The 14,939-nt window shown below is 42.1% G+C and overlaps 1 protein-coding gene across 6 annotated transcripts in view; it reads right to left on the bottom strand.

Moving 5' to 3' along the window:
- Nucleotides 1-14,939, bottom strand: part of LOC149455085 (citron Rho-interacting kinase-like) — a 207,354-nt gene that overhangs the window by 36,203 nt on the left and 156,212 nt on the right. The gene's annotated exons all lie outside the window — the stretch shown is intronic.

The following is a 14,939-nucleotide window of genomic DNA, read 5'->3' as shown; positions in this document are numbered from 1 at the left end:
GTGAATTAAGCATTATTTACAACGGTTCCACAGTCCAGCCAAAGTTTAATTTGCTTATGTACCAACATGAGGCACATACAAAAAAAATAAGTTGTGATGCTTTCAGCAAACTTACAATTAACGTTTACAGCCATTTGCTCTATGCATTCAACAAACAAGGGACCAGCCTAAGCAGTGGTTAGATCACTTTTAAGGGACTTTGACATAAGTAGTAAATTTTTGCCAGGATTGGGTAAAGGGCAGAACCCACCAGAGAGATCAGAGCTCTAGAAAGGGTTTCTAAGCATCTATCAGTTGGGTAATTGAAGACAGGCACCTTATCTACCCAAACAAAAAGTGTCTTGTTAAGGTATGACACAGCCTTATCCACAGTGGAAATGGACCGCTTCTGTGCACAATTCTTACCAAACTGATAAAAGGCCAATAATCGCTTTGGGGTGGGTGTGGGGGGAAAAATAACTTGCCAGCTGGTTCTAATCTTTGTTCATAAATAGTTGGAAAAGCTCAAGGTCTGGAGTGACTCAAAATCAGACAGTCTATGCAGCCGTCGGCTCTGAAACATCTAAGGCCACAGGCAAATCAGGAGAGGCCACATGAGCGCGCATTTGTGGCCGCTGCTATGAGACCCAGAAAATAACTGGGTGACTTAGGCCATAGTTTTATAAATTAGGAGCTAACAAGGACAAAAAGGTTTATCCTGTCAACATCCAAAATCAATACCATCTTCATTTGAACTTTATAGGTGACTGCGGTACAATTGTATCATATCACAAAATCTATATTTTTTAATACAGCATAAAACATAAATATATTAAAACCACATAATGGCTGACATGTCTTTGTACATCACAACAATATACATCTGTTCATGCATTACTGCAGTATACCCAAGGACAACCTAGAAGAGAACATGCATAGACTGCTTTATGCTTGTTTCTGTACATTTCCCAAAACACCGACGCATTTCGATCAATATCTTCCACAGGGCTATGGGTATACAATATCTATAACAAAATCAGGAAGTTTTTACCACATATTCATATTTTATTAACATTACATGAATGTCAAAGTACATACTTACAGTTGTATAATGATTTATATACTGTACATACAAATCAGTCCATTAAAAATAAGATGACATTTTTCTTGCCACAAGGGGCCAAGGCCCCCGCCAGCACCAGTGCACAAGCTTACAAGGATAGCCTGGACAGCATCATATGACAATTGTAATGGTAATTGATATAAGTCCATGGTATTACCCAATGTGTCATAAGGTTCAGATTAAAGTTTTAAAAGGACACAGGTACAAACTGCCCTAAATATCCATACAGTATCCAAGGTGTCATAGTTAAACCCTTTATTGACCTGTGCATTAGCTAGGAGTGACCATGTGAGACTGAACCCACCATCACTGTGAAGCAACCCTACACATGGTGATAAAGAGGATATGGACAACTAGATGTATGCTAGATATGTACTTTATACATGCACTGTCTATATACGTGGGTCACTTTATTTCTACCTTAGAATGCCGTGGTGTAAAAAGGGAACACAAGAGGATGCCAAACTAAGTGTAGTAATCGGAAACCTTTTTTTTTTTTTTTTTTAGGTAAAAAAGACAATTGGCAACTCACTCAAAAGGATGACAGTCAGCTCTTATCATGAATATCATCAAGCTTCCAGCTCAGATGCGCCCCAGGGTTCTGTCAATCCAGGCAAGGGTACTCTATCAATTAAAAAGTGTATGAAAAAAGGACAGCACTATTTAGTGTTGTGCAATCTCCAATGTCTGACCATTACATAAATATATAAAAATACAATATATATAAAAAAAAAAAAAAGGAGTGCTCTATTGTCACTGTCAGCTGGTAATGGAATGAAACCAGGAAGCGAATGACAGAAGGAAGTGTAACCATCTTGGAGCTCAAGGACGGACCAGAAATGATGTCACACACCTGTCAACTGTGAAGGGGGCATGGATACATGTATCGGAGCTGCCCAGATTCTTTGTTATGCCTATATGATTGGATATAATGTCACTATTTATACCATGGGTAAGTTTAACACTTACAACTACGTGTGTATGCAAAAAAGGTTCCTACCATGCCTCGTAGCAACAGCCAAACCAAGAAACAGGTAAAATATGCAGAAGGTATTAAACATAAAATTGTATCAACACTGTAAATAAATGTACACTGTTGTTTAACCATTTGCCTCCTGAAACTGATTTACCCCCCTCCTGGCCAGGCCATTTTTGCTATACTTTACCTCACAATTGTGTTGCCGTGCTACACTGTACCAAAACGAAATGTATATCATTTTTTTCACACAAATAGAGCTTTCATTTGTTGGTATTTGATCACCTTTTATTTTTTGCAATATAAACGAAAAAAAGAACAATTTTGTTATAAGACATATCCAGTAAAAAAAAAATTTCATACATTTTGGCCATAAATTTATTCTGCTACATATCTTTAGTAAAAAAAAAAAAACCTAATAAGTGTGTATTGACTGGTTTGCATAAAAATTTTAGCTTCTACAAAGTATGAGATATATTCATGGAAATTCTTTTTAGTTATTTTATACTACTGATGGTGCAGGAGAGCCGCTCTGCCTCTGTATATACAAGTTATACGGTCAGCAAGCAGATAAAAAGGTTGTATAAAAAAGTGATAGTAAAGCGTGTACAAATCAAAAATATGGCCCCAGGATAAAGGAATGTAAACAAATAAATTACATACTCATGTTCTACGGGATCGGAAAGAACGAATATACAGGAGCTAGCTGTGTGTCATACCCAAACCAACCACATGATGGAGTCAACAGTCACTCATAAGACATACAGTACTTGTCTATTAACCACTTGAAGAACAGCAGTGGTACCTTTACTGCTGGCTGACGGCTCTATTGTTTCTGGGTGATGTACCAGTACGTCACCCCATGTGCACCCCCTGGGGCGCACAGCACATGATCTGTGACTGCTGTGTCCAGTACAGGGCTGCTGTGATTGTCCCAGATATTACATGATCACATTTTACCTAGTAAACAACAGTCATGAATGGAATCCATTCATGACATCATTGTTTACTACTGTGTGTGATCTGTGATTGGTCACAGTGATCACATGGTACCTGGGTCAATCACAGCACCCTGTACCACGTGATAGCTATGGTCAATTACAGCTTCACAACTGTAAACAATGAGTTATGAATGAAAGCCATTTTTGACAGTTCAAATGATTGCTGTTAAAAGTCTCAAGAGCATGGAGGAGATTTCAGGAGACAGGCAGTTTCTTAAGGAGAGCTGGACAGGGCCGTAGAAGGTCCTTAACCCATCAGCAAGACCAGAATCTGCTCCTTTGTGCAAGGAGGAAATGGATGAGCTCTGCCAGAGCCCTACAGAATGACCTCCAGCAGGCCACTGGTGTGAATGTCTCTGACCAATCAAAAACAGATTTCATGAGGGTGGCCTAAGGGCCAGATGTCCTCTAGTGTGCCCTGTGCTCACTGCCCGGCACCATAGGGCTTAATTGGCATTTGCCATTGAACACTGGAATTGGCAGGTCTGCCATTGGTGCCCTGTGCTTTCACAAAATGAGAGCAGGTTCACCCTCAGCATATGTGACAGGTGTGAAAGGGTCTGGAGAAGCCATGGAGAACGTTATGCTGCCTGTAACATCATTCAGCATGACCGTTTTGGTGGTGGGTCAGTGATGGTCTGGGGAGGCATATCCATGGAGGGACACACAGACCTCTACAGGCTAGATCAGTGATGGCGAACCCGTGGCACGCGTGCCACAGCCGGCACGCCGAGCCTTATCTGTGGGCACGCCAGGAGAATACCGTATTTTTCGCTCCATAAGACGCACTTTTTTTCCCCAAAAAAAGGGGGGGAAATGTCAGTGCGTCTTATGGAGCGAATATAGAGCGGCCGGTCCGGTATTTCCACCGCCGCCGTGTCAGAATACCGGGCCGGCCGCTCAGCTCTGCAGTGGGACCGTACCTGTCCCTCTATCCAGCGGCGCGCTGTCTTCCCGGCTTCTGTAGTGTGCGTAACAGCCGGGTCCCAAGTGCGCATGCGCAAGAAGCAGTACTCTTTGTGAATGCTAAGGCGGTACCTGGGACACATGACAGATCCCAGAAGCCGCCGGACCAATCACAAAGCGCAGCGCTTCTCGCGCATGCGCACTGGGCATCCGGCTGTCCGACGAGCGCCCACACTACAGAAGCCGGGAAGACAGCGCGCGGCTGGATAGAGGAACAGGTAAGATTAAAAAAAAACTCTGCGGAAGTAAGAGCGGGTACCTGTCAAATTCAGGTACCCGCTCCCCCTCCTCCCCAAAGGTCAGCAGTCATCTGTACTGTCCGCAGTCTCTGGTCATCCCTGTGCTTTCCGCAGTCTCTGGTCATCTCCTGTACTGTCCGCAGTCTCTGGTCATCTCCTGTACTGTGTCCGCAGTCTCTGGTCATCCCTGTACTGTCCGCAGTCTCTGGTCATCCCTGTACTGTGTCCGCAGTCTCTGGTCATCCCTGTACTGTCCGCAGTCTCTGGTCATCCCTGTACTGTGTCCGCAGTCTCTGGTCATCCCTGTACTGTGTCCGCAGTCTCTGGTCATCCCTGTACTGTGTCCGCAGTCTCTGGTCATCCCTGTACTGTGTCCGCAGTCTCTGGTCATCCCTGTACTGTCCGCAGTCTCTGGTCATCCCTGTACTGTGTCCGCAGTCTCTGGTCATCACTGTACTGTCCGCAGTCTCTGGTCATCCCTGTACTGTGTCCGCAGTCTCTGGTCATCCCTGTACTGTGTCCGCAGTCTCTGGTCATCCCTGTACTGTCCGCAGTCTCTGGTCATCCCTGTACTGTGTCCGCAGTCTCTGGTCATCCCTGTACTGTCCGCAGTCTCTGGTCATCCCTGTACTGTGTCCGCAGTCTCTGGTCATCCCCTGTACTGTCCGCAGTCTCTGGTCATCTCCTGTACTGTGTCCGCAGTCTCTGGTCATCCCTGTACTGTCCGCAGTCTCTGGTCATCCCTGTACTGTGTCCGCAGTCTCTGGTCATCCCTGTACTGTGTCCGCAGTCTCTGGTCATCCCTGTACTGTCCGCAGTCTCTGGTCATCCCTGTACTGTGTCCGCAGTCTCTGGTCATCCCTGTACTGTCCACAGTCTCTGGTCATCCCTGTACTGTGTCCGCAGTCTCTGGTCATCCCTGTACTGTGTCCGCAGTCTCTGGTCATCCCTGTACTGTGTCCGCAGTCTCTGGTCATCCCTGTACTGTCCGCAGTCTCTGGTCATCACTGTACTGTCCGCAGTCTCTGGTCATCCCTGTACTGTCCGCAGTCTCTGGTCATCCCTGTACTGTGTCCGCAGTCTCTGGTCATCCCTGTACTGTCCACAGTCTCTGGTCATCCCTGTACTGTCCGCAGTCTCTGGTCATCCCTGTACTGTCCGCAGTCTCTGGTCATCCCTGTACTGTGTCCGCAGTCTCTGGTCATCCCTGTACTGTTAATTAGTTTGCACTACTGTACGAGTTGTTTTTTCTAAACCAAAAGCTCGATATTCAGGTTTCATTGCAGTGTTGGCACTTTGAAAGAAATAAGTTGGTTTTGGGTTGCAGTTTGGGCACTCGGGCTCAAAAAGGTTCGCCATCACTGGGCTAGATAATGGCACCCTGCCTGCCATTAGGTATTGTCAGATCCTACGCTGGTGCAGTGGCTCCTGGAATCCTCCTGGTGCACGACAATGCCCGGCCTCATGTGGCGAGAGTATGCAGGTAGTTCCTGGAGGATGAAGGAATTGATACCATTGAATGGCCCCTACGCTTGTCTGACCTAAATCCAACAGAACACCACTGGGATATTTTTCGGTCCATCCGTCACCATCAAGTTGCCACTCAGACTGTCCAGGAGCACAGTGATGCCCTGGTCCAGATCTGGGAGAAAATACCCCAGGACATATTCCGTCATCTCATTAGGGGCATGCCCAGATGTTGTCAGGCATGCATACAAGCACGTGGGGGCCATACAAACAACAGAGTACCATTTTGAGTTGCTGCAATGAAATTTCAGCAAAATGGACTAACCTGCTACATAATTTTTTCACTTTGGTTTTCAGGGTTTCTTTGAATTCAGTCCTCTGTAGGCTGATAATTTTCATTTCCATCAAATGAAGGGGCATCCTTACATTCCTATCACATTACCCAGTCCATATCAGTGTAGATATCAACCATGTTATTTTTATTTTTCCCCACTGAGATATTTTCAAAGTGTTCCTTTATTTTTTTGGAGCAGTGTGTGTATATAATATAGATAGATATATATATATATATGTGTGTGTGTACACACACACACACATACTGTACACATACATACACACACATATATATACACACACATAATATATAGACACACACACTATATTGCCAAAAGTATTGGGACTCCTGCCTTTATACGCACATGACCTTTAATGGCATCCCAGTCTTAGTCCATAGGGTTCAATATTGAGTTGGCCCACCCTTTGCAGTTATAACAGCTTCAACTCTTCTGGGAAGGCTGTCCACAAGGTTTAGGAGTGTGTCTATGGGAATGTTTAACCATTCTTCAAGAAGCGCATTTGTGAGGTCAGGCACTGATGTCGGACAAGAAGGCCTGGCTCACAGTCTCCGCTCTAATTCATCCCAAAAGTGTTCTATCGGGTTGAGGTCAGGATACTGTTTAGGCCAGTCAAGTTCCTTCAAGCACCTTTCCAAGCACCACAACTGAACAATAATTATAATAAAATAACATTTTAAAGCAAAAAAGCAAAAGGACCCCTTGGTGATTCCTCTGAGCAGATGGTTGATTTAAATAGGTAGCAGCAGACATTCATAGGCCATGATAAACTGAAAATAATTGGACATATAAGGTTCAGCAAAATATTTTCACCTGATATATTGGCTACAGAGTACCAACATGTCAGTTCACCATGGCCAGATCATCCAAATGAAAGACTGGCATGACCGAATATTTGCCAGTTAAAATAGCACAGTGCATTAGCAAAAAAAATAATGCCCTGGTCATGAAGGGGGTAAAACCTTCTGGAGGTCAAGTGGTTAATATGTATAAGAGCATATATCCATTTTTATTTTTTACATCTGTATTGTTCCTTTTTTTGTATGGAATCTGTCCACTTAAGTTAAAGAATTGGAAAACATTATAAACATAAGATGTAATAGTTATCATAATTTAATTAATAAAGTGGAGCTAGATGATAAATTATTGTGCATTATTATAAATACATTTGTAAAATTAGGTAAATTATATATATATATTCTGTACTAGCATATGCACACTTCTCTTACGTCTACCTTTAAGGTAGTGGAATATCTCAAAAACTGAATCACATACCGTACAATAGGATTAGATGAGAGTATTAAAGAATATGTTACCCCAACATTTCATATTCCTGATATGTATATGCTGTACCATGTACTTGTATGAAAATGTATCCTTTTCTCTTTGTATTGTTTCCTTTGTGTGAAATATCTAATGTTTCTATCAGTCCCCCTGATTCCATATTAGAAACCAGTTTTCTGGCTGTGCTGGAACTTGACATGATCTCCTCCAATTAGACTTGTGATTACATGCATTCCCAGCCCTCTTGTGATACATGTCACCGGTGTCCAGGCCTGCTGTCGGAATGAAGGAGGTTTCCCGTTGCTATGGTATACACTATATTTCCCACCAGATTGATAAAGTACGTCCAAGCGGGGCCACTCCAACGTGCTGGTTAGTCGTTGAGGAGATCCCAAGGGAGATTGGTGAGAGGGTCACAGACCCACAGTTAAGCTGGAATACTGACACTGTTTATATTGTAAGAAATTTGTGTTTTCAAACTAATACACAAAACTGCCCGAACATTCTGCTGCTGAACTAGACCCAACCTGGCCACCCCTACCTGCCTGTCCCACTGGGTGCACAATTATAACAATTTACAGCATAGATCTATCTCATTCACATGTGCCAATGTCGTCAAGGACCCAAACTCAGACGGCAGAAGAAAAACTCTAAGGACTGTTCAGGTTACTTTATCCTGAGGGCAGATCTGCATTTGACCGTCACTCATTTATCATAGGCCCACACTTCGTCCCTCATTGTGAAAGCTCCCAAATGACTAGCCCATACCAGTTTTGTTATTCTCTTCTGTCACTTGCCACAGCTCATCTTATGAGGAAAACTATAATTTATTCTGTTGAAGTCAGAAGATACGTTGGGAGTTAAAATCACTGGCAGAACTTAAGGCATTTTACAACCGTTCATCCCATCTTGTAGTTTATTGTCTCACTTGTCCATGCAGGCTTTTATATGTTAGTAGGACCATCAAAACCCTTTTTAAATGGTTGAGGTGAGCATCGCCACCTGGTCAAGAAAGGTCAAACCAAACAGTATGCCGAGACATTTTGCCGAGCACCATGAAAAATTGTCAAATGACCCTAAAGTTTGGGTAATTGAATCGATTTTTGGTAACCTTCCCCTGGCAAAATGATTTAAGAAACTATGTGCACAGGAGACATATTGGATAAACACTCTAAACTCCCTAAGCCCAGGAGGTCTAAATGAAGATATAAAAAATAATACAGTCAGATAATCCAGCTGTCCAGTAATTGGTTCTCAGACCTTCAGATTTTGAAGTATTATCATGCCACTACATTAAAGGTAGACAGAAGAGAAATATATACATGCTAGTAAAGTAGTACATACAGTATATATCTGTTACCCAATTTTACAAATGTATTTATAACTCATTTATAATAATAATTGATGATTTATCATTTAGCTCAATTTTATTAATTATTTAATCAATTTATGGTAACTATTACATCTTTTGTTTATAAGTTTTGCCAATTATTTCATTTAATAAGTGGAAAGATTCATTCCAAATAACAAGAACAACGCAGGTGTAAAAAATAAAACTAGATACACATTCATGTATACATTAACAGACAAGTATGTAATATGAGTACCTGTTGACCCCATCTAGAGGTTTGTTTAAGGTATGAAACACAGTTAGCTTCTGTAGGTTTCCAATCCAGCAGAGTATGTAATTTATTTTTTTATATATTCCCTTATCCTGTGATCACATTTTTGATTTGCACAATTTTTGATTTGTACACTCTTTACTATTACTTTTTTTGTACAACCTTTTTATCCGCTTGCTGACCGTATAACTTGTATATACGGAGGCAGAGCGGCTCTACTATACCAATAGTAGTATAAAATAACTAAATAAAATTTCCAGTAATATATCCCACACTTTATAAAAGCTACAACTTTCACGCAAACCAATCAATACACACTTATTGGGATTTTGTTTACTAAAGACATAGCAGAATACATTTTGGCCAAAATTTATGAAGGGATTTGATTTTTATTTTTTTACTGGATATGTTTTCTAACAGAAAGGGGAAAAAATTTTTTTTTCAAAATTACTGTTTTTTTTTTTTTGTTTTTTTTTTTATATCGCAAAAAATAAGAGGTGATCAAATACCAACAAAAGAAAGCTATATTTCTGTGAAAAAAAAGATATACCGTATTTTTCGCTCCATAAGATGCACCTGACCATAAGACGCACCTAGGTTTTAGAGGTGAAAAACAAGAAAAAAAATATTCTGAACCAATGGACTGCAGACACAGTACAGGGGATGACCAGAGACTGCAGACACAGTACAGGGGATGACCAGAGACTGCAGACAGTGCAGGGAATGACCAGAGATTGCAGACAGTGCAGGGAATGACCAGAGACTGCAGACAGTGCAGGGAATGACCAGAGACTGCAGACAGTGCAGGGAATGACCAGAGACTGCAGACAGTGCAGGGAATGACCAGAGACTGCAGACAGTGCAGGGAATGACCAGAGACTGCAGACAGTGCAGGGAATGACCAGAGACTGCAGACAGTGCAGGGAATTACCAGAGACTGCAGACAGTGCAGGGAATGACCAGAGACTGCTGACCTTTGGGGAGGGAGGGGGAGCGGGTACCTAAATTTGACAGGTACCCGCTCCCACTTCCGCGGAGTTGTCCTTCCCTCTTCTTCCCGGGCCGGCTTCTGTGACAGCCGGGTGCCCACTGCGCATGTGCGAGAAGCGCTGCGCTTTGTGAATGGCCCGGCGCCTTCTGGGACCTTTCATGTGTCCCAGAAGACACCGGATCATTCACAAAGCGCAGCACATGCGCAGTGGGCACCCGGCTGTCACAGAAGCCAGCGCGGGAAGACTGTGCAGCGCTGGAGTGAGGAACAGGTAAGGCCCTGCAGGAGACAACAGCTGAGCGGCCGGCCCGGTATTCTGATATGGTGGCCGCAAAAATACCGGACCGGCCGCTTTATATTCGCTCCATAAGACGCACTGACATTTTCCCCCCTTTTTTGGGGGGAAAAAAGTGTGTCTTATGGAGCGAAAAATACGGTACATTTTGTTTGGGTACAGTGTAGCATGACAGTGCAATTGTCAGTTAAAGTATAGCAAAAATGGCCTGGTCAGGAAGGGGGTAAAATCCTTTCAGAGAGCAAATGGTTAAGCAAAGGTATGAATTTATTTACAGTGTTGATACAATTTTATGTTTAATACTTTCTGCATATCTTACCTGTTTCCTAGTATGGCGGCTGTGGATACAGGGTATGCTGGGAAGCCTTTTTTGCAGGCACACATAGTTGTAAGGGTTAAACTTGCCCATGGTATAAACAGTGCCATTACATCCAATAACATAGGCGTGATGGCTCTGAAACGCATAGCCCCGACCCCATCGCAGCTGACTGGCATGTGACATCATTTTCACTCTGGTCTTGCATTTACAAGTGGTCACACTTCTTGGTTTCAACCACTCCCTGGTATCTTTCCATTACCCGGCTGGCGGCAATGATAGAGCACTCTTGCCTGAAATGACAGACCCCTGGGGCACATCTGAGCTGGAAGCTTGATGATATTCATGATAAACGCTGACTGTCATCCTTGAGTGAGTTGTCAGTTGCCTTTTTTTTTAATCTATTAAAGGTTTCCTATTGCTACACTTAGTTTAGCATCCTCTTGTGTTCCCTTTGTCCTTATACAGATACTCTTCAGTCTGTGAGGTTCTGCAGCTAATATACAGTGCTCAGCATAAATGTGTACACCCCAACAGATATGTCAGAGAACCCTTACTTTACTTTCAGAATCAACATTTTCTATGGGACACAATACTATAAAATATCCCCACAAATACGGGCCATTGATTGCAAACAAGATTAGTTAATTTACACAGACAAAAAAGTATTTTTCCTAACAAATTCATTCAAGACCATGTTGCAAAAATGAATACACACCAATGAAAGTCTTAGGAGCAAAGTTAAATTTTAGAATTTTTGAACAAGAATTCAACTACAGGTGAGTTTAGTTATTCATTAAACAGGTGTCCAGCAGAATGTTGATTATAAAAGGGCGCCACTTAATAAAGAAAACCCCTTCCCATTTCATGCTGTCAGCAATGGCACCACAAGGAACAGAAATGTCACAAGGCTTGAAAAAGAAAAGAATTTCTTTACACCAGAAAGGTGAAGGCTGCAAGAAGATCAGTAAAGCTTTACTTATCAGGCAGAATACTGTAGCAAAAGTGATACAAAAATTTAACAAAGAAGGAACTGCGACCATCTCACAGAGGCGTCCAGGCTTTCTACAGAAGTTAACACCACAACAGGAGCGTATTCTGATGAGAGGGGTTGAAGAAAATCGCCATGCAAGGTCACTGCAGTTAGCTAAAGTAGAAAGCCAAACTGGGGTGATTGTTTCCAGTCACACAATACAGCATATACTGCAATGGAATAGCATGCATGGGTGTCGTCCAAGAAGGAAGCCTCTCCTAAAGTCCATGCACAAAAAAGCCTATCTAGAATTTGCCAGGGCCCATGCTGAAAAAGAAGAACACTGCTGTGACTCTGGAGTGATGAGACCAAAATAAATGTTTTTGGAACTGATGGCTTCAAAACTGTATGGCGTTGCAAAGGTGAGGAGTACAAAGAAAAATGAATGGTGCCTACAGTGAAACATGGTGGTGGCAGTGTCCTTCTGTGGGGCTGCATGGGTACTTTTGGTTTTTGAGAGCTGCATTTCATTGATGATATCATGAATTCACAGATGTACTGCTCTATATTGAAAGAGAAAATGCTACCATAACTCCATGCCCTTGGTCATTGTGCACTTTTGCAACATGACAATGATGCAAAACACATCTCAGGCCACTGTTGTATTTCTTCAGAAAAACAGGGCAAAAGTGATTCAGTGGCCAAGTATGTCTCCTGATCTGAACCCAATCAAACACCTATGGGGAATTCTGAAGAGACAAGTTGAGCATCACATTACACCCAGCATCTAGTATCTAAAAGAGTTCATTCTTAAAAAATGGAAAAATATAGATGTTGCAATATGTCATCAACTTGTTCATTCTATGCCTAGAAGACTTGGACTGTCCTTACAAATCATGGAGGTCATACAAAATACTAGATGTAATAGTTTTTGATGTGGGGTGTTTTCACTTTTGCATCAACTAATTTGAGAAAAACTGAAGATTTCGTAATCTAAATTATATTATTAACCTTACTTTCATGTAATGATCCAAACAAATGTTCTATAAAACTCAGTTTTGTCAATATTTGTAAAGAGTTCTGTATTCAATGAGATATTGATTAAAATCTTACTTTTCAAAAGGGGTGCACTCATTTATGCCGAGCACTGAACACTGGAATTAATGTTTGATGGACTATGAAGGACTATGTTATCCCCATCCTTAGTTGTGCAAGTGGTCCAATGATTGCTACAGTATACCTATGCCTCTTGTTTATTGCACCATAATCCATTTTTTGTCTTAGTGTAAAACACAACAGTTCCTCAATGTGGTATATAGGAGGGGCAAAAAAAAAAAAAAAAAAAAAGAGAAGATGCCCCCAAGAAAGAAACTAATGTCTAGTGAAAAGGTACATGTACCTACTCCCAAACTTGATGAAAGTGACAAACACCAAAAAGAGAAAGAAAGCAACAAAAATATCAAATTGTATTTTTCCATTCCCTTACAGGGAAAGGGACACAAAAGGCAGAGACATGCTACAACTGCTCTTCCTCTGTTATAACCTCCTATGAAATCCCCATTCCAACCCATATAATAAGATGAGTTCCAAAGTTATAGTCTCATATCAGCCACTATATAGGAGACAGTGGAGAAACAACCAAAAATATAATATCTCACATGTGTCCACCAGTGTGAAAGGTCTACAACATGTGTATCCGCTGGTAGCTCAGGTTCCACTGCAAGGAGTACCCTTATATAGCGTAAGTCACACTTCCATATAGGGCAGGACTAGTGGTGCCATAAAACAAGAAAGATGGTGCAAGCCATGTGGTTTGGATTGTCATTCTCTCTGTGCTGGAGAGCTGCTCAACCGGATTCCCCAAGGTGCATGCGTCACGTTTCAAATGCGCATGGTGTGACATCATAACACATGCTGTAGGCTAGCATTTACGTGCCACGCCCCCTTCTCCCCCTAACCAGAGGGAACAGGAGACGCAAGTATGCGAACAAAGAACCCACCAGGAAACATATCTGTGGCCACATACCTTTCAACTGGAAGATTGAAATTCCCCACTCATGCTATGCGTATGTCCATAAATACGTCTCGAAAATTGTTGTTTGCCTTTGCCTAGATAGTATGATCCAGAATCACAAAGTAATAAATAAATGATCCCTTCAGTAATTCACAAAATGCAGCAGTTTGCAGGGTTCTCCACTGGGCAACATATCCTGTATCAATATAACAACAGAAGTGAAGAACTGAAGGGAAGGTGCCCTTATCTCTGCATGGGTAACCTCTCAGTTCTATACTCACTATGAACCAACAAGCATAAAGCAGTCTATGTATGATCTCTTCTGGGTTGTCCTTGTGTATCCCACAGTAACGTATTAAAAAGAAGTAAAATGTTATAATGTACAAAGACATGTCAGTCACTATGTGGTTTTAATGTATTTATGTTTTATGATGTATTAAAGAAAAATATAAAAATTGTATGATATGTTACATTGTGTACAGTTTTTGCCTCCCAATAGAGAGGATATAAATTTTAGGCAATAGAGCTTTGAATGATCATGGTAAAGACTTCAGTTAAAATGACAGAACATGCAGCTACACCCAACTAATGAAGACTCTGAGGCATAATAGACTTTAAAAGCAGAGGAGCGCGTGACTCCAGGTTGTGAACATCAGCATCTTCAGTAACCCACCCCCCGTGTTGTTTAGATCAGGCATGTTGCAACGGGGTGGTGGTGAGTAAGCATATATGCTCAATGTAGAAGTTGAGGTCTCAGGTACCACACAAAATAGAGAAATAGAGACAGCTGGTACCAGGTGAGGGTAGGATGGCCGGAGATGACCAGAGTCACTGTAGTGACAGAAAGGGATCAAAGATCCACGTGGATTTGCAACCAAGAACACAGCAGGGAGATGCTTCATGGACACTGTGTGGCAAGAAAGAAAGAACAGAACTCATACTCAACACTCTACCCAGAAATTGACATCAGTACTTCCAAGGCCTCCTTCTACTCGAGAAAACGTTAGGCATAAGGAACAAAGACATCCAGTAGCCTATGCAACTGTGGTGGCTCCTGATGCTCAGCCGAACTGTGCTACTTACTGAGTCTTCTGTGATGGGGCAGCAAATACTGAGGCAATGGAAAGTGCTCCACAGCCAACTTTTAATAGAATGGTGTCTGTAAAGCACTCTATAGGAAACCCAATGCTTGCAGGGTTAAGTCTGAATGAGGTAATCCAAATACCAGGCTGAAGATGACCATGCCAAATAGCTGCAATCGAAGAGACAAAGCTCCAGAAACAATGTAAAGAAGAGTCAACTAAAGAAAGAAAAAGAAAAAAAAAAAAAAAAAATCGAAG

Source organism: Staurois parvus, unplaced genomic scaffold (genome assembly GCF_062004578.1).
Source record: "Staurois parvus isolate SC_StPar_1 unplaced genomic scaffold, SC_StPar_1.0 ptg000404l, whole genome shotgun sequence".
Lineage (NCBI taxonomy): Eukaryota > Metazoa > Chordata > Amphibia > Anura > Ranidae > Staurois > Staurois parvus.
Note: the sequence above shows the minus strand (reverse complement) of the source record. Positions and strands in the feature narration are given on the sequence as shown.